Source organism: Myotis nattereri, assembly GCF_964212035.1.
Source record: "Myotis nattereri genome assembly, chromosome: 7".
Taxonomy (NCBI): domain Eukaryota; kingdom Metazoa; phylum Chordata; class Mammalia; order Chiroptera; family Vespertilionidae; genus Myotis; species Myotis nattereri.
The window spans coordinates 64046426-64065529 of record NC_138082.1 but is presented as its reverse complement, the minus strand read 5'-3'; the positions used below and the strand labels follow the sequence as shown (position 1 = coordinate 64065529).

At 48.0% G+C, this 19104-nt stretch overlaps 1 protein-coding gene across 1 annotated transcript in view; it reads left to right on the top strand.

The window, feature by feature from the left end:
- KIF5C (kinesin family member 5C) overlaps nucleotides 1-7056 on the top strand; it is a 148239-nt gene extending 141183 nt beyond the window's left edge. Inside the window, exon 26 of the mRNA XM_081096406.1 lies at nucleotides 4886-7056. The gene's annotated coding sequence lies outside the window, so the exon portion shown is untranslated. The remainder of the gene's footprint in view (nucleotides 1-4885) is intronic.
- Nucleotides 7057-19104: the final 12048 nt, after the last annotated feature.

Here is a 19104-nt window from a genome sequence, read left to right as displayed (position 1 = left end):
AAAGCCCACTTGGGCCTCTGGCTCTACTTTCTTTGAACTGAGAAAGTTCCAATTTCTCTGAACCCCCACTCCACAGGCAGAATGGGGTTCTCTTTAAGCTCCTGACTGCTGGAGCAGCAAGGCCCTTCCTATTTGGTCCTTGGTAAATCCTCAGGTTCAGGGTGAGCTTCCCAAGCTGGCACTTACTCACTTACACTCTATTGACTTCTCTGACTCAATCTGTCTTTTCTTGTTACTCTTGTCTCTGTTCAGGATACCTGGATCCAACTTATCTTGTGCCGTTGTTAGGGTTCACCTTGACCTTTCTCCTGGTTTTGACACTCAATCACAAATTAAAAATATTATATATGAATATTAGATGCACCAGGTTCACTCCACGTATGCAGGGTAGGCAGGGACATGCTTTCAGATTTAGCCCAACAAAGTAGTGAAGCCAAGAAGCCTCATCCATAGCAGGTCCCATGGTGTCCTTAAGTCACACAACCTACATCTAATCCACTGGGCCATTCACCTTGCTGCTGCTACAGCCCTAGCGATTAAAGACTTGAGTCACGAGATTGTGCGCACGCAGGGCTCCTCTTTGCTACAGGCAGGGCAGCGGGGTGGTTGTGGGCTCAGGGACTGGAGGTGCACTGCCTGGGGTTGCATCCCAGCGTGGCCACACCCCGGGCAAGTTACTTCATCTCTGTGTTCCTCAGTGTCCTCTGTAGAAAGCGACCTGTGTCACTGCCAACCGACAGGAGGCTGTGAGGACTAAATGCGTGGATGCGCGCTACAGAGCGCTGAGATGGAGGCCTGGCACAGAGCGAGCACCGCGTTCACCACATCATCGTCGTGTCTAGTCCGGTCTCATCCTACCTTGTGTCTCCTGATGAGCAGAGTGAGCCGTCAAGATCGCACAGCTTGTTGGGGGCAGATCCTGGACTGAGGCCTCTGATCTGCTGTGCAGCAGTTCTCAAACTTCCTGCCTTGGGACCCTTTATGTTCTTAAAAAGTATCAATGACATCAAAGAGCTTTTATATTTGTAGGTTATATCTATTGATATGTTTTATATTGGAAATTAAAACAAAAATTTTAGCCCAGCCAGTGTGGCTCAGTGGTTGATCGTAGACCTATAGACCAGGAGGTCATGGTTCGATTCCCAGTCAGGGCACATGCCCGGGTTGTGAGCTCCATCCATAGTGTGGGGCATGCAGGAGGCAGCCAATCAGTGATTCTCTCTCATCATTGATGTTTCTGTCTCTCTCCTTTCTCTCTGAAATAAAACAAACAAAAACAACAACAAAAACACCCAAAATTTGAAATGTTACTATTGTTAACAAAAATGCCATTTTTAATGAAAAATAATTCTTTTCCAAAACAAAAAAACTCAGCAGAATGGCATTGTTTTACATGTTTTACAAATCTCTACAACTTGGCTTAAGAAATGGCAGCTGGGTGCTCAGTCTGCTTCTGCGTCCTGTCTGCTGCAGTGTTGTTTTGGTTGAATTACATGAAGGAAACGCAGCCTTGTCACTGCAGACAAGATTCTTGGCCATTTAGCAACTAGGAAAACTATGACCCAGGAGAATTTTGCTCAGAGTCCTGTCCTCACAGGTTTGCTCTGGGAATTGAATGAGATGGAGTGCAGGAAGAGGGAAAGTCTCAGAGTCCCTGGCACAAGGTACCCGTCACAATAGGAGCCAGTGTTTGGTTGTGGGACAGGCCTGGAGAGAATAGAGGAGGCAGGACTGCTGAGGGGAGGACAGAAGTAGCTGCAGGGGCACTGCTGCGGCGCCTGAGTCTGACGCTGCGGATTCGGAGGCCTCAGGAGGACCGGGGAGAGAAGTCCTCGTTTCATCCGCAGGGCAGTGGGCTGCTCTACTTAAATTCTTCCCAATGCTGTGTTCTCAGTTATAAATTCAGAGCAACTGAAATTGTTCCTCCCCAGCAGATTGCACTAGTGTTCCTGTGAGATGAATCCACTTGTATTCAGTCGTGATGCGGAAAGTACGGTCGGTAATTCTTATACCGTGGGATCGAACTGTAGAAAGGCAAAAGAGAATTTAAGACTATGTACTGTTTGGATTAAGTGTAAATCCACTGTGAGCAATTGCAAAAGCCAAAGTTGGGGGGGGTGTCTCTAAATACTTCTTGCAAAATCCTTATATAATTAGCTTCTTTCTTCAGCCCTCCCCACCTCTTCTAAAGGAGGTGGTTTCATTTCCTTCTAAATCTGGTCAGATGTTGCCATTCTGAATCACCATCTCTAGTTTGGCAGAGAACCAGGGACAGTCCACTCTGGTCACTTGGTCCAGTATGCTGCTGTGAATGAATGTATGAGTGAGTGAATGAATATATGTGAGTGGATGACGATCTGAACCATCTCAGAGTTGGCAGAACTGGGTTTTAAATGGCCTCAGGGTTCACCAGCCTGCCTTAATGGCCCCTCTCTGATGACAACAGTCAGAAACACCTTCCCCTGAGACTAACCGTTTACCTTTATAAGTTATATCCATTTTTCTCTTAAATTTCCCCGAGGACCTGAGCATCCAGCTAGTTGGGAGGAGATGGGAGTATCCTAGCGGAGGATGTTTTTCTTGGGCCTGCTGGAAAGGCTGCCTAACGAGCTTTAACTCAGGGCAAAGAGCAGCCTCTTCCTAATAAAGGGCCTTTTCTTGGTCGAGGGCCTGTGTTCTCCTTTTGGCCACCTGTCCCAGTCTCAGTTCTCTCTCGCCCTCCGGGAGGTGACTGGACTGCGCAGGTCAGGCCTCCTCTGTGGCCCCCTATTCCTTCTGAGCTATTAACCAACGTGCTGAGTCTTGCACGTGGTGGGGAGCGGGGATTTCATGAGAGGCCTCGTGGAAACCGTGCCCCTTCATGGTCTGCTGCAGTTACTGAGGCGCCCCGTTGAGTCTGTGTGTCTAACGTTTGGCTCTGTCAATATGGCTTGCCTGCGATCGTCACGTTAAGCCATAATCCTACAGTTTAAGGTATGTGCTCGTCACCTCCCTGCCTCCAGGCACACAGGAAGACCATCTCACCTGACGGGGACCCATCAGTGGTTCTGGGATAGTTTTGGAGAAAGGAACGGGGGTGGGGGTGGGGAGCGTTCAGTGTGGTGCTCAGAAAGCATGCCCAGGCTACTGGTTTTCAGCTCAATGGGTTTAAGTGACAGCTATGACCGTGCTTTCAGAGGTTTCCCATTTCTGGTCCTAACATGAGCGAGCACGCATCTCAGCAGAAAGGCTAGCCATTGAAGATGCTCTTCCCTAAGAAAAACCTCTCTGATTCTAAACACGGTGTGAGCATCACCCCACAAGGCTGTTCAAACCACTTTTAATTGGGAGCTTTGTAATCGCTATGATTATACTGTTGGAGCAAGAGAGGTACTTAACAGATAAGCTCCCCGGGTGTCTTCTGTGTCAGCGAGGAGGAGATCTTCTTAAAAGGAATCTGTGCGCTCTCTCGCTCTCTCTCTCTCTCTCTCTTTCTCTCTCTCTCTCTCTCTTTCTCTCTCTGTTTTTCCTATTCAGTTTTTGTTCTATATTTCTCGCAGGGTATTTTTCTATGCGCTTTGATCTTATCTGCTTTTATAACCCCTTTCCATGCCCTGATTTTTCCTCTTATTTATAATTTATATCCTGCTTATTTATACAAAATATGTGAGGTTGCTTACATTATTATAACTTATAAATCAGGAGAGAGGAGAGAAAAAGGTTAGCGACGAAGAGAGCATTGTCGCAGGAATCCAAGATGCTTACCACAGTTGAGCACTAAATCTGGTTACAGCGTTCTAGAGGCAAAAACAGAAAGCAGTGTTTGTTTGGCTGTGGAGTTCTTCTTAAGTCTTTTCCCTCTTCTACACGATTTCCGTTTTCTTCTGCTCTTGCTTATCCTAAGAGCCGTTGGGTTTTCTTAGTGTCTCATATTTCCTGTGCCAGGGAGTTCCCACAGGGATGAGGCTCCCATCCCTCTCCCTCTCCCCTCCCGACCCTCCCAACATCCACCATGAGTTCTGCCCAAAACTCATAGGCAAGATCACAGACAGTCCGGGGCTTCCAGCCGGGGTGAGGAAGCCGCCCTTCAGTTTCTTCTTGAAAGCTGAGCTCATGGGCGTTGGCACTGGCCTCTGGGTCGGGACCAGCCCAGACTTTCATCCTGGGCTGAAAGAGACCTGACGAGCATCCGGTGGCGGGTGGAGTGAAATCACGGGTGCTCCACTGCGTAACCATCACCCCAGGCAGGGGAAGCATCCCTCTCAGGACTGGGAACCCCTGTCTTGGCGAGAGAGCCTGAGGTCGGGGCTGTGTCTGACCTGCTTTGGGATCCCAGGTGCTGGCAGGTGAGAAGTGTGAGTTCCCCCAGGAATGAGAAAGTGCGTCCTGTTTCTCTGAATATCTATAGTTTCAATAGACGGTGGCTTTTGGGAGAGGATGTTTTAGGGCTGCACACTTAAATCTAGGGCAGTAAGTAGGAGGCTGTGCTGTCCAATCCACGCGTGACTGAGCACCTGCAATGTGGTCAAGTGCAAGCTGAGGTGTGCTGGAGGGGTCAGGTATACAGAGGATTGCAAACACCAGGAGAAAGACTGTGAAACATCTCAGTAATAATACCATCATGTACAACATCGCCACGGAATGCTGCTTACATATTGAAAGGATAATATATTGAATTATTGGGTTAAAGGAAATCTTACATTAAAATTAATTTTACCTGTTTCTCTTTACTTTTTAATGTGGCCACTCAAAAACTAAAATTAAGTGGCTCGCATGGTATTTCTATTAGACATTTCTGGTCGAAATGTCTAGAACTATAAACAATTTTATTTTATTTTTTGCTGAGGAGTGAATTTCCATTGTGTCTTCTAACACCTGTGTTCTCTCTTTTGTTCTCTTTCAACAGATCTGACTCTCCACGTAGCATGTCAAGGACGAAATTAATCACCAATTCCTTCCCCCGCCCCTCCACCCCAACCCCTCTCCTACACACTTTTCTTTCCCACTTGCTTACCCAGCCATCTGCAGTACACCCGTTTCAGGTATTTGAGCTGTGTAGAAGTTCTGTGTGCAGACGTGTGCTTGGACCGCTCTCTTCCTGAGAAATCTGAAGGGGTGATCACAGAAGAACCACTCACTCCTGGGAACCACCGCTGCGGACTCAGCCTCGGGCCTTGGGCCTCGGGCCTTGGTCCTTGGGCGGTCTCGGGCGGTCTCGGGCGGCCCCTGCACTGTCCAGCAAACGCCCTAACTTGCCATTCAGGTGGTGCAGGGGGACAACCAAGTGCCGTGGAGGCAGGTGATCACACTCTGCTGAAACTGTCTGGTTTCCTGTAAAATAGACACTTTATATTTTTAGGGAACAAACAAAGTGCTGCTATAGGGTTCAAAATTTTCATTCTGAACACTTTTCCAAAACAAATTACTCCTAGGAAGCATTTTGACTACCCTAGTCACATCTTTGGATCTGTAAAGTACACCTTTTAGTATGACATCCGTTAAAATGCAAAGCAAATTTCTTCAAGGCAGAAAAACAATCTGACAGCAGCAATGTAGAATTTATTCATTCAAACACATCTCTGTGAACGTGAAAAGTCATAAAATTCACCTCTGAGTTGTTTGCTATTGAACCGGCAGCGACGAGTCTCAGCTAGCCCGGTGTGAGCACCACTCCTTCAGAAGTGCTGGAGATGCCGCCGAGTTGGATGAGTGGAAGTGGGGTTGCCCCCTTCGCCCTGACCCGCCTGGAGTGGCATCTGGATGGCCTCTTTCTCTAGGGAACCATCTGAAGCCTCGAGGGGGTATTGCTGCTGAAACCCAGGATCATTCTGCAGTTGAAAGAGGAAGCCCCCGGGAGAGTGTAATGGACAAATTTTTGTGCCTATGAATAAGTTGCCACAAATAAGTTATTTTAACTCATCATTCTGACTGTTTGGGTCCTCTTTTTGGCATCAAATATAGGTTTTATCTTCTTAGGCAGAATTAGAAGAAATCAATATGGATGGATTTTAAGAAATATATACCTGTTGCTATATTCAGATACATGAATCTAAACTGAATCAACTCTCCCTGGTGTGCATATGAACATGATGGATTTCCAAGTAGTAAAGTTTTCAGGGAAAATGACAAGGATTCAGTTAAGTTGTTCTTCTGTGCTGCTACTGTTCTGACACATTTGAGGATAAGTCCATGACAACCAACCAAACTCGGTGAAGGCACCCGTCCTCCTGCTACTGTGCCTGCCCAACAGGAGCGAGCTGGCACTGCCCCGCTGCTGTCACCCCGGAATGAAATGTGTGGGGGAGACGTTGGGCTTTCTAGTGGCTGTGTGGACAGAAGATTGTTCAAGGCGCGTGTGCGTGTGCGTGCGCGTGTGCGTGTGCGTGTGCGCGTGCGCGTGTGCGTGTGTGTGTATGTGTGTGCGTGCGTGTGTGTGCGCGTGTGCGTGTGCGTGCGCGTGTGCGTGTGTGTGTATGTGTGTGCGTGTGCGTGTGTGTGTGTGTGCGCGTGTGCGTGCGCGTGTGCGTGTGTGCGTGTGCATGTGTGTGTGCGTGTGCGTGCGCGTGTGCGTGTGTGCGTGTGCATGTGAGAGAGAGAGAGAGAGGAGAAAGCACTAAGGACTGAACTCACCCCCAAAGTCCTGTATAAAATTCCCTAACAAAGCCAAGCTGCTTTATTTATTAGTTACATGTTGCTTTTTGTTTGTGTGTGTTTTGTTTGGGGCTGAGAGGAGTAAGGAGAGGAGAGGATGAATTCTGCATGAAGTATTTATTTGAAAAAGATGACAATTTTGCATCTTTAAAATTCTTCTGTTTGGTTTTCTTATGTTGTTGTCAGCACTCGTGCAGTACAAACTGCCCACTTGCTATTTGCAATCTGATAGAAGGGTCCTTGGAGGACGGGTTTTGCAGCCCTTACCAGGTGATAACGTGCCATCTTTATAACCTTGCCTCTGATCTTAGATGCTAAAACATTGGCCTTTGAGAAGATTACCAATGACTAATTGTCATACCTCTACTGTCTGTTATGCAACTGTATTACTTTGTGTTTGGAAATTAAACCAAGGTCAATAATTTATTTTTGGCTCTCTTGTTATAGATTATTTTGGTTTTTTTCCAAGGTAATTTTTTCCTGGGTACCCCTTTTCTACTTCTAAAGAATTGCATGGCCCTTTCATGTTTCAAAGAAACAGTCACTTGTAGTTCCGTATTTCTTGATCTCCACAAGGGACTCACAGAATTCACTTCACTTTTATTCACAGAGAAAGTTGGCTTTGATGTCTCTTAAAGATACTTCCGCTAGTTGCTGATCAGCCAGTCAGTTCACCTAGCTTTGATCTTTACAGGACATCGAAACTAAGTTTCCTCACTGTGACCAACAGGCAGATTATTGGAATGGATCATACAGTACGTTCAAGCAGATTCTTAAGTATTACTTTAATAATAAGCTAATTTTGAGATCATATATTCTGTAGGCCACTTGTTTAGAAAGCCACATGTATGCGACTTTAATTTTTTTAGACTATTGCTCCATTACACTTGGATTCTAAATGTAAAAAGCCACACTTCTGAAGGCCAATATATATGGTTATATATTGGTTGTATGTTGCTTTTTGCTAGTGTGTGTGTGTGTGTGTGTGTGTGTGTAAGTGGTGTGTTTGTGCGGTGTGTGTGTGTACATGTGCACATGCGCTTTTCTTTAAATATTAATTTTATATTTCATGCTACTTCTTGAATGTTTACTCTGATTCTTGAAGAGAATACTAGGTGGTTTATTCAGATAAACTCTACCTACAGGATAGTGGATTGTTAATTTAGAGGAATGCTGTTGGGGATATCAGGTGTATGGTTGGAGACTAAACTATATTAATGCCAAATGTGTTCTGGTCACTCACCAGAGACTTCTGTATAAGCGCATCGTCTCTTTAAACACTGTACAGTTGGCTCTTGTTGAATGGCGAGGGGTAAGGAGAACATTAAGTGTAGATTAAGGGTTTTAAAGAAATACTATCATATGATTAAATTAGGCTTTATAGAAATATTGGGATAAATGGAGAAATAAGAATGTCTGTCTAGAACGTAGCATCTAATGTATTTTGAAGCCCTAAGTTCACACAAGAAACTGATACTCCTGCCCAAGGCCAGACCAAGCCGTCACCAGGACTCAAGGAGGAGCTGTGGGTTCTCCTTTCCTGCAGGAGCACCTGAAAGCAAATCAAAGCTCTCAACAGTCCCATCTTTGCAGTGCATGTCTTTAGCAGCACAGAAGACACGTTGGGGAAGTTTTTCATTGGCGAGGCAGGGGGCGTGTTCACTTCATTCCCTTCCTTGGCTCACCCTGCATATCTTGAACAAGTTGAAGAAACCATCATAGACTACAACAGCTTCATTTAACATTCAACTTAGACTTTTTAGAAATATTACGGGCAAGGGCCAGTTAGCACTGCTCTGTGGAGTCGGACTGTACATGGCAGGTTATGTATCCGTTTTAACCAGTTTCCACTGGGTGTGGAGGTGAGGGGAAGAGGGCACCAGTAGAATGGCTCATGTCTAGTTTGTAAAGTATGTAGTGTGTACTGCAGATGTATGACTGCTGGGCTCTGTGTATCTGTACAGTAGCTTTCATTTTAAAAATTGTGGGAAAACTTGGTGGTTTGAAGGGGAGAATGCAGTTTATATCAAGTAACGATGCTGTAATATAGTACATATAACAAAAAATCTGGAAGTAACCCTCCCCTGGCCCATGGAAAGTGTTGGTTTCTTCTGGGTTCTAAAATGAAGACGTATGGATACTCTGGCAGACTGCATGTTGTATAATTTGAAAAATACTAAAAGTGGAAAATAAACTTGACTTAAACTTTGGCTGGTCTGTTTGCCTTTATTTGAGTCCAATGCCAGTGTTTGTGTGAGCCATTTTCTGGCTTCAGAGGAATTCATTTCAGTGACCTGGAGCTCAAGTTCAGCGCATGACCAAAGTCAACCTTGGCCTTTTTGCCTTTTGCTTAGGCTGAATATCTGGTTTTAATTTTTTTTTTTTTCATTGAAAAACCAAGAAAACCTGACACTTGTCCCTTCGGCACTCAAGCAGTAGCGGCTGATGTAAATAAACGTGTTAACTTTGAGTTAAAGCAGGATTGAGTTAAAGCTCAGGAGACACACCAGTGTCTTAGCCGAACCTCTTCTTGCCCGAGAAGGGCACTTACTCTAATACTGTGTTTTGGAGCATTGGCATTCTTCAGCTAATGCAGTGGAGCCCTGTATATGTTGAAAGATCACTGGCATCTTTGGAGAAGGGCTGGGTGTTTGTATTTCTGTTTAACCTACTGATTATTAGTATTAATGTGCAGTGCTGAGATCTCGAGGGGATGCTGGGAGCCTCTCGTTCTTGATTTGGTTAATGTTGCATGCAAGCCAGGCAGTATACTGCTTTAATCAATTACAAGTGGGAAGGATGGGTGCCAAATGAACATTTTATAAGTGGGATTGAGGGCAATGCGCATAATGTGCTTTTATGATGTCTTACCCATCTTCCAAATGCTAAAGCACTTGGAAGAGTCAGTTCCCAGATACCAAGTTGTTAAAGGTGACTTATGTAGTAAAACTACAAATGGGATGGGTGAGTTTTTAGGCCCAAGCCTCCTTATTTAACACGGGAAGGCAGTCCCCTGCCAGAACCCAATTACAAGGCAGAGTTCAATGTCATGGGAAATGCCCACAGGCCCCAGAGCTGCAGGCTTGCGCTGTTCCCAGGGCTCCGTCAGCTGCGCGCTGCACGGGGTTGGGGCTGCGCCTCGGAAGTCCAGGGCTGGGGCCTCTGGGAGAAGGTGGAACTGAAGCTGTAATCTGCTAAGGCAATTACCGGTGACATGTGCCTTGGCAGGTTTAATTCTAGCACTTGTGACAGGTTTCATCTTGTGTCTTATGTACATAATAAAATAACAGGAGGAGGAGGAATCTCTTGGGTGACACATCAGATGAAAATGTGGGCTCATTTGGCAAAAGGCACCCTGAGCCACGGGATTTTTACTTTCCCTTTGGCACAGAAAACACCATTTTCTGTGCAGTTCATCGGGCTCAAAATCACAGGAGACTTGCAGGTCTCCTCCCTGCTCAGCACCCTCCAAACCCTTCCCTTCTCCATGCTCAGACTGCAGGTGATTCCTACAGCCTGCGTTACGCCTTCAGAACGTACACATGAAATTAGAGCCATTGGCAAACTTGTTTTGAACGACATGTAGCAGCACCAGAACCACCTCATGCTCAGAAAGCGGCAACCAACAATTCATGCGAGCCTGTTCTGGCTGGGGGCCAGACACTGTTTTAAGTGCTTTACATGTATTAATCCAGCTAATCCTCCTAATAAACCCACGAGGTCGACACCATTATCTCCGCTTTGCCCAGGAGGAAACAGGCACAGAGAAGTTAAGTAGCTTGCCCAAGGTCTCACAGCTAGGAGGAGGAGGGGGAGGCAAGACTCAAAACCAGGTGGTCCGGTCCCAAGGCGTGCGCTCTCTGCAGGTAGTAACCACTTCAGAATGATGCGTGCGTGCGTGCGTGTGTGTGTGTGTGTGTGTGTGTGTGTGTGTGTATAATGCCTCAAAAAACCCTTTTGTGAAGAATTGATAAAAAGTTTTATAGCTTCACAACTTTTCTGTTTCCTCCTTTGATTGGACTCTGAGACATCATTGTGTGAGTCCCTTTAAGCCATCAGCTGTATCTAGGCAAGAATCATGGAACCGGCAATGAAAGAGGATGCCTCATAGTGGGGGGTCGGGGGCTCCTAAAGCAAGGCTGAGTAGCTGCACAGTTGTCAGAAGCTTTTCCATAAAGTAACAGACACTTAGACATGAAGCAGGCACTTCAGACTGTGTAGTGAGAATTCAACTGATCATGATCCATGTCGACTTTTTTCTCTTTAGGACACTATCTCTGGTTGCTTGTTTGAGTACATAGCCTATATCCCCCTACTTCTTAAGCGAAAAATAAAGCAGGGTTCTCTTGCCCCATCTCAGCTCGCTCCACCGGGGGTCTGAGCGGCACTGGTTGGGTTCTCATCCCCAGGTCTGTGTGAGGCCATGGAGGAGGCTGTTCAGGGAGCCCTGCTGGTAATCACTGCCCCTCCTTCCCCCCGCTCCCCCCATCGTGAAGATGAATAGGGTCTCATTCTAGTGCTGTGGGTTTAGAACAAGTAAACATGCCAGTCATACCACACCTGCACATGCAAGTCCAGCTGCAGGAGGGATGGGAACAACACAGGCGGCTTCTCCTAGGAGCCCTGCTTCGCCAGACTCCAGCGGTACCTCTCCTGTCCGAGGGTGCCGCTGATGCAGGCTTGGAGGGACAGGTTGATGGCAGAGTTTTCTAGGCCAAGGGATGCTAACCTTCAGCCAGTGCCAACAGGTTCCTCCCCGCCCCCCAACCCAGATGACCCAGGTGTCCTTGCTGCCCTGCAAAGCCCCCTCCTGGGACACCCCTGCACACTGGCTATCAGGCCATGACACTGCTGAGTACGGATGCTCCTCGACCTCTTTACTAGGGATCACGTCCCAACGAACACATCCTAAGTTGGAAATACCATAGGTCAAAAATACGCTTACACACCTAACCTGCTGAGCAGGAACTCTGACGTGCCCAGAGCACAGGGCACTGCAGGTACCGGTGCTCATCCTCCGGGCTCTGTGCCTGCCCAGCATCAGGGGAGAGCAGGTGCCCCGCGTCGCCAGCCCAGGAAAAGATCACAGCACGGCCTTCGCACCATCCTACAGTCGGAAGATCGTAGAGTTGAACCTCTGTAAGTCGGAAACAGTCTATGATTCTGTAGAAGTAAGAAATGTCCAAACGGTCAATTGCTAGGAAGCAAAATCTCAGCGTCTGGAGAAAATGCCCTGGAACATGGCAGTTTTTTTTGTTTTGTTTTTACTTTATTTTTTAAAATATATTTTATTGATTTTTTACAGAGAGGAAGGGAGAGAGAGAGAGAGTTAGAAACATCGATGAGAGAGAAACATCGATCAGCTGCCTCCTGCACATCTCCTACTGGGGATGTGCCCGTAACCCAGGCACATGCCCTTGACCGGAACCGAACCTGGGACCTTTCAGTCTGCAGGCCGACACTCTATCCACTGAACCAAACCGGTTTCGGCCGGAACATGGCAGTTTTACCATTTATTTAACACACCGGAATGAAGATGATGTAAGGGGGTTACTTGAAATCCACTGGTGATAGATTAGGGAGGCAGAGAAAGCAAAGTGAGGAAACCCCTGGGATTGCGTAAAAAGTAAAACGGAAGGACACATACCGCTTTTACACTGGTGGGTACAGGAGAGTTAACAATGAACATTCACAGCACAGAGAGATGGTATGTGGGAGAACAAGGTAACAGTGAGGGATTCTTGGGTCTCATGCTCTGGTGGGAGTTGTGCCCTGGGGGGTCTGGGAAAAGGGGATTACTCTGACATTCCAAGGAATGTTATTGTAGATGCAGCAGACAGGCTCAGTTACGATGAGGATTGACCTTCGTCAAGGAAAACACCAGCTTAGGCCATGACTGCCTGCCATGACTCATTTTTGGTTAGGCAGTTTTCCTCTCAGGCCAGCCTGTGTGGGTACTTGAGGCCTCTGCGGGTGTAAGGCCTGCCATGCCGGCCTCGCCTGAGCTTGTAAGGCGTACTGTGTGGCCCCTTTTACGTCCACAATTCCAAAGTGGGAAGAACGATGAAGCTGGAACCTGGGTTTGCCTGTAATTCCCGTGGAGCGGCTGTGGGAGGCTGGTGGAGGGCTAACTGCCCCGCATCCCAGGGCCTCTCTGCGCTGTGGAGAGCGCTGGCCCACTGCCTGCTGCTGCTGCTCACCTTTGTGGTGAGGATCAGCTGGGAAACTGTGCAAAGTGCTGCTCACCTGTCAGGGATCGAATCATCAGAAGAAGATGTTTTCGCCTCAGACCCGGGCTGTGCCTTCCTGTCAGCAGCTTTGCTTCCAGTAGGAGGAGCAAGAACGTGCGGAGACAGGATCGCCTGCTTCTGCCCCTGAGGTCAAACCTTGCCGTAGCTCGCCATTTAGGGTTCTTCCTTTCCCACTCCTCCACCCCCCTTCCTCTTGGGGAAAAGCTGTCTTAGGCTATTTCAGGGGTTGACCGCAGAATCCCTCATTGTTACCTTGTTCTCCACATACATACCCTGCTCTCCCAGTAACCCTACTGAGGGGCTTTGGGGCCAGTGCCCATACTGTGTGCCCGGGGCTGTTCATACCGGGGCTCCTGCAAGGTCCTGTGTGGGATCGTGCGATCCTGAGTCGGGTCCATTGGCTTCCCAGTAGCCACCGCTGTTGCAGAGCCCGCTCCCCACCGCATCCTTGCAGCCGCTTAACAAGTTCCCCACAGAGAGATTAGAGGAGCTCACGGAATCACTTAGCCAAGCTGCTACACAAAAGCACCCTTGGCTCGTGCCAGCGTCTGGAAACAAGCTGTCTGCTTCCTCTGCTGAGGGCCCCTCCTGGTGCCGCACCCTGGAGGCAGGTCTGTCCTCTGCACGGGGGCCGGCTGCTCCTAAACACGAAGAACCGTGATCATGGCCTCTGCTTTGTACTCAGCTCTTTTCAGACCTTAGGCCAGGAGACAACCAAAGTCCAAAGAGGTGAAGTACTGTGTCCAAGGCCCCGCCCGGGGCTGTTTTGCCTCTAGAGCTCAGGTTCCTCCCGTGACAGCCCTCGGCTTGCCCGTCTCAGTTTTTGCCATTCCCCGTTCCCACCTAAGAGTTGTTGTAGATAAATAGTGCCCTTTAAGGTGGTTTTCGCTTCACTATATTGAGCCAATACATTAGGGCATTCTTGAAGACATAAAGCGTATGTCACCAATCCTCGGAGTAGCAGAGAAAGGTGCAGAAACACTGGGAATTGTCTGAATGTTAAGTGACCATCCTTATGTCACATGGAGAGACTGAGTCCAGACCTTGCTCAAGTCAGGGTTCCCTCCGCTGCACCGCCGCTCCGCCTGCAAACAACCGTAACTGATAGCAGCGGGAGCCTCTCTGACACGCGGTCAAGCACTGCTTGTTATGAGTTGGGTGGACTTGTTTTGCCACAGCCATTTGTTGTGTGTGTACTATGTGCCAGGGCCCTGGTGATCCAGGGTGGACAGTCGCAGTTTATAGACTGGAGTTCCAGTAGTTCCCACTCCTCCCCGTGGTAACGGGGGCCTCCAACAAGTTATCTGGCCTCTGCAGCTGAAATCTCCATGTGATGAACTCCAAGCGTTCTGCAAAAATATTAGCATTCATTTATTCTCCCCACAAATACAGGGTGTCCCCAAAATGTATACAGAAGATATCTGTAGAGTCTATTACATTTTGAAAATGAAATGTATTTTAATAAACACTGCCTTTGTAACTATTCAAAGTGTGTGTACACCCTGTACTTGAGCACCTCCTTTGTATTCAGCATTGCTTCAGAGCTGGAGAGCAGGGGTAAACAGACAAGATAAAGTATTTTCTTAGAGGCAAGTTATAAGCCAATGAACACAACTTTCTGAGAGGATTCAGTACATTCAAGTGCTGGGAAGAGAAACAGGACGCAGTGATAGCAAGTGTCATGGGTCTTCTTCAACTTGGTGGTCAGGAGAGGCCTCTCTGAATGATGGAAGGAACCGGCCGTGCAAAGATCTGGAGACAGTTCCAGACAGAAGAACCAGCAAGTGCGAAGGTCCTGAGGAAGCTTTCGCTTGGTGGGTTAACGGTAACAGAAGTCTGATTTTCTACAAAGAACTTTCTCCACACGGGTCTTTCAGCTCCTTTGTGACCTTGCAGATGAAAGAGATGATGAGTATGTTTGGGTTACCTTTAAAGGTAAGAAGTAAATTTGGGAGCATTAAGATCTTTCCTGGGTTTAGAAATACATCAGCAAAGCCATGTGGACATTTTTGTAGCCAGTAATGTTGTAAGCAGACCCACAGAATGTAGTCCCTGCTTCAGTGCTTGCTTTGAAACCCAAGTGAAGGGGGCAAGCACCCGCCCAGCGGCTGTCTTAGACTGCCCGGCAAACTCACCACGGTGTTCGAGAGTGTGGAGGATACTGAGGGATAAATGCAGAAAAGCTGACGTGCTGCCTGACTTCAGGGTCAAGCACAGCCCGAAGGGGCCATCTGCATCTTTTCATGGTCCTCTTTTCAGGAAAACAAAACTGCGGCAGGCAGTGTGTCTCCTTGGAAATTTTGCTTGCCGGCCTGGTGTGTGAGACGTGAGCTGAACACACTCTGGGCTATTTCCACTTTTTGCTACATCAGGACTCTGTGATTGGTGAGCATCAAAGTCCCAAGGAAACACATACTTCCTTGGCTGCCCTTGGTCAGCGTGGAGAGAATGTCCCCAGTCCAAAAGAGAGGATTCTGGATTTGCCTGGTAATGCTTGAGCTGACACTTCTGGGTGCCCCTGAAACACGACTTTGATAACCACTCTGGCTGTAGCCGCTGCCTCCCTGGTCTTGCCTCAGCCTCTGTTCTTGCTGAGATCTGCCAGGAGAGGATCGCTTCCCACTGTGGGCCTCACACAACTAGATGGCACCAGGCTGAAGCAGGCTGTTCAGTTCCTAATTAGCCTGTGGCTTCAGGAAGTAGAACAAAACCTCTACATGTTTGGAAGATGTCGCTTGAAGGTGTTAGCTGAATAGCCTCAGCTGTTCAAACAGCAAAGAGAGACGCAGGTGGGGTGTGGAGGGGGTGGGTGCTGGAGTGAGGTGTCAGGAGTCCTGGCAAGGAAGGTCTCATCTTCTTTGGGACTTAAAGGGCTAACACAAAGGTGGCCTCACATTTTATTTTCCTCTTTGCAAAGCCTGACTTTGTCTTTCGAGTGCCCCTCATGGGAACTTGGGTTGTGGAAGGAACAACATTTTTCCTTTGTTCAGGTGGGGTGAGGGCTTCACATAGAGGGGAGGGGGGCTCCTTGTAGATGTGGGATGGCAGCTGTTTCAAATGGAACCATCTCTGGGCCTGTTTCTCCACCCGGGCAAGTAGAAGGAAGGATAAGGTCAGTCTTCAGGCGGTCTGGAGGCAAGTGGCATCTGGGGTGCTTATTCTAAAACCTCCCGCCCTCCTGAGCCTGAATTCTCAGGAGGAGAGGGATCTGTCTGGAGCGAGCTTCCCATGTGCCCCTCCTCCCCAGAGGTGCCTGGGGACAGTGGTCTGCCTGATCTCTAGCCTTCCAGCTCAGAAACCCTTGGCTAAGTCTGGGAGGCAGTGAATTCTAATTATGTTCGAGACCCAAACCTCTTTGCAAATCTGAGGACAGCTGTGGATGCTCTCTTTAGGAAAAATGTATGCATACACAAAATATTAAATCCAGTTTCGGGGTCTCTGGCCCTTGATTAAGAATTCCTACTCTAAAGTCAGTTGGCAAAAGAGAGGCTAAGATGCCCAACCAGTGTGGCTCAGTGGTTGAGCGTCGACCTATGGTCCAGGAGGTCACGGTTTGATTCCCCGTCAGGCATATGCCTGGGTTGCAGGCTCGATCCCCAGTGTGGGGCATGCAGGAGGCAGCTAATCAATGATTCTTTCTCATCATTCATGTTTCTATCTCTCTCTCCCTCTCCCTTTCTCTCTGAAATCAATAAAAACATATTTTAAAAAAGAATCTAAGAACTTAGGACTATGACTATTGCAAAGTAGCTGCTCACTGAAGGTTATTCTATTGTGTCTCTTAGCTTTCCTATGATACACTAGTATTCTTTTCATTTTACAGATGAGCCAAGTGGGACATAGAGAGATTAACATACCTTGTGAGTGGTGGCTGGATTTAAGCCCAAATAGTCTTATTTCAGAGCCAGTGAACTTAAATTTTTGGGTAACCTAATCACACAATGATCATATTTGCCTACCGGAAGTCATAGCTCTTTCTGACTTTGATATTTATGGCCATTGCCCTACATTTCCCCCATATCAGTTGTGATTAGTTGAGAAGTTATGTGCCAGGAATGATTCTAGGAACTTTATATGCAATGTTTTATTAAAAGATATGCTCAGAAAGGGAAATACAGTATTACTGTACAAACTGAGTCCTAAGTAAATGTAGAAAAAATTAGGGAGGAAAGTATTTCCTGAAGCTTAGAAATTTTCTGGATTATTTCCTCTTTGGATAATTTCTCTTTCATGATATGATCAGAGAACTAGAAATAGACAAGAAACTGAAGATTTTCCAGATCAAATGTTTTCTTAGGGGCCAACAGAGAATAGTAAGACAGTTATTTGCAAGGATCAACTCATTCTAGATCCCTGAGAGTCCAGCAATGGGTTTGTCTCCATGTTCCGCGCTTTAGTGTCTACCAGCCACCGGCTGGCTCTCTGTGTGCTGCAGTCAGAGCCACGTTAACGACAGGGAGAGCACCGTTTGGTGCGCAGGTGCTTCCCGCCGGCGCTGCGCTCAAGCACCGCACGTGCTCCGTTCCACCGAACCTCACAGTGGTATCAGACCCTCACGCTCAGATGCCCCTTTCAAGCAAAGACCTTCGGGCAGAGATCTTGCCCAATTTGATGCCTGCACATTTCCCAAGTGGCAAAAATGCATAATTGAAGTGCACAGCCAGGGATATTCAGGAAGCACAGATTGGGGAGATTGGGGGGAAGGGGAAAGAGAGAGAGAGAGAGAGAGAGAGAGAGAGAGAGGGAGGGAGTCCATGTGTATGCCAGGGTGGAACTTGTGGCTTCCTGATGATTCCCAGGCCAGCCTGGGTGGCATCACTTACCCACTTACCAGGCTGGCCCAGCCCAGGTCACATACAGCAGGAGGATCCTAAATCACCGAGGATCACATGCTCCGCTGACTGAAACCAACACACAACAAGGGCTGGGCCACTTCACGTGGGTGAGACAGAGCAGCTCCCAAACTCAGCCCCACCTGCTGCGCAAGTGGCTGTCCCGTGGGCAGGCCCTCCCACAGCCCCACCCAGGGACACCAGCCTCCCCCCCTGCCACAAACGGAGGACGAGCGGAGTAGGGCACACCTAGGTGGGGCACCCACTGCCACTCTTTTCCAGGCTGGCCTGGCCCAGTGTGACGTGCCCAGCCAGGCACCACCAGTTCTTAAACACCCATCCACGCAGGACTCCCTGAGGGAGGGGGACGGGGGCTCCAGGCCTGAGCGTGCTGAGCGTACCGCTGGGGAAAGGAAGGAGTAAGCCACTTGACCATGACCTCAGCTCGGCAGTCTCTAATCATGGCCTTTGAGGTTGAACACATGCAGTCATAGACGTCTACTGCAGTAGCTATTAGAGTGCCCTCCACTGCAGCTTTAAAGGTACACAGCATTCCCTGCACTGCTCTTGAAATGGGTTTCTTTAATGAATCTTGACATTAGCAGCATCACACATTACCTTGTGTGTGTATGTGTGTGAAGCCCATTTATTTGTTCAATGGGACACACACACCAACATCCCATACTCTTTTATTCTATTTTGGTATGTCTTTCCTTCTTTTTATTAAACAACAACAACTTATTGTTTTTATTGGTGAGAGAGAGGAGAGAGAGAGAGAGAGAGAGAGAGAGAGAGAGAGAGAGAGAGAAAGAGAAAGAGAAAGAAACATTTATGTGACAGAGGAACATCAGATGGAGCCTGAAACCCAGGCATGTGCCCTAACCGGGAACCGAAACAGTGACCTTTTGGTGCATGGGACGATGTTCAACCAACGGAGCCGCACCAGCCAGGGCTGATGTATCTTTATTTTTGAAACTGTCGGGGACTCAGTAAATGTAAGTGATTTGGGTCAAACGACTCTGAGAGACTTGGAAAGACCACAGGTTAGAGATCTCCGCGGAGGACCAAAGCCAAGCAGAATTTCTGCACCAGTTCTGTCCCCACCAATTCTTCCCAGCTACAGTCGCACCAGCACCTCATACTACCAGCGCTGGGATTTGGGGTCAGTAGCCGCAATGTTTCCACAGCAGGGCTGGCAGGATGGCATTGCCATTCAGAGTCCTGTCTGTGACACTCAGAAGTTAAAGATCTGCTGGACAGCTGACAAAATTGCCCTGGGAGGGTAGACCTCCCCAGGCGGCTTGCTGCTGGGGGAGGGATGTCCGCAGTACAGAGGCCGGGTGGGCTGTCGCTGCTGAAGTGGGAGTGAGCCTCTGGCCTGACGTGACTGA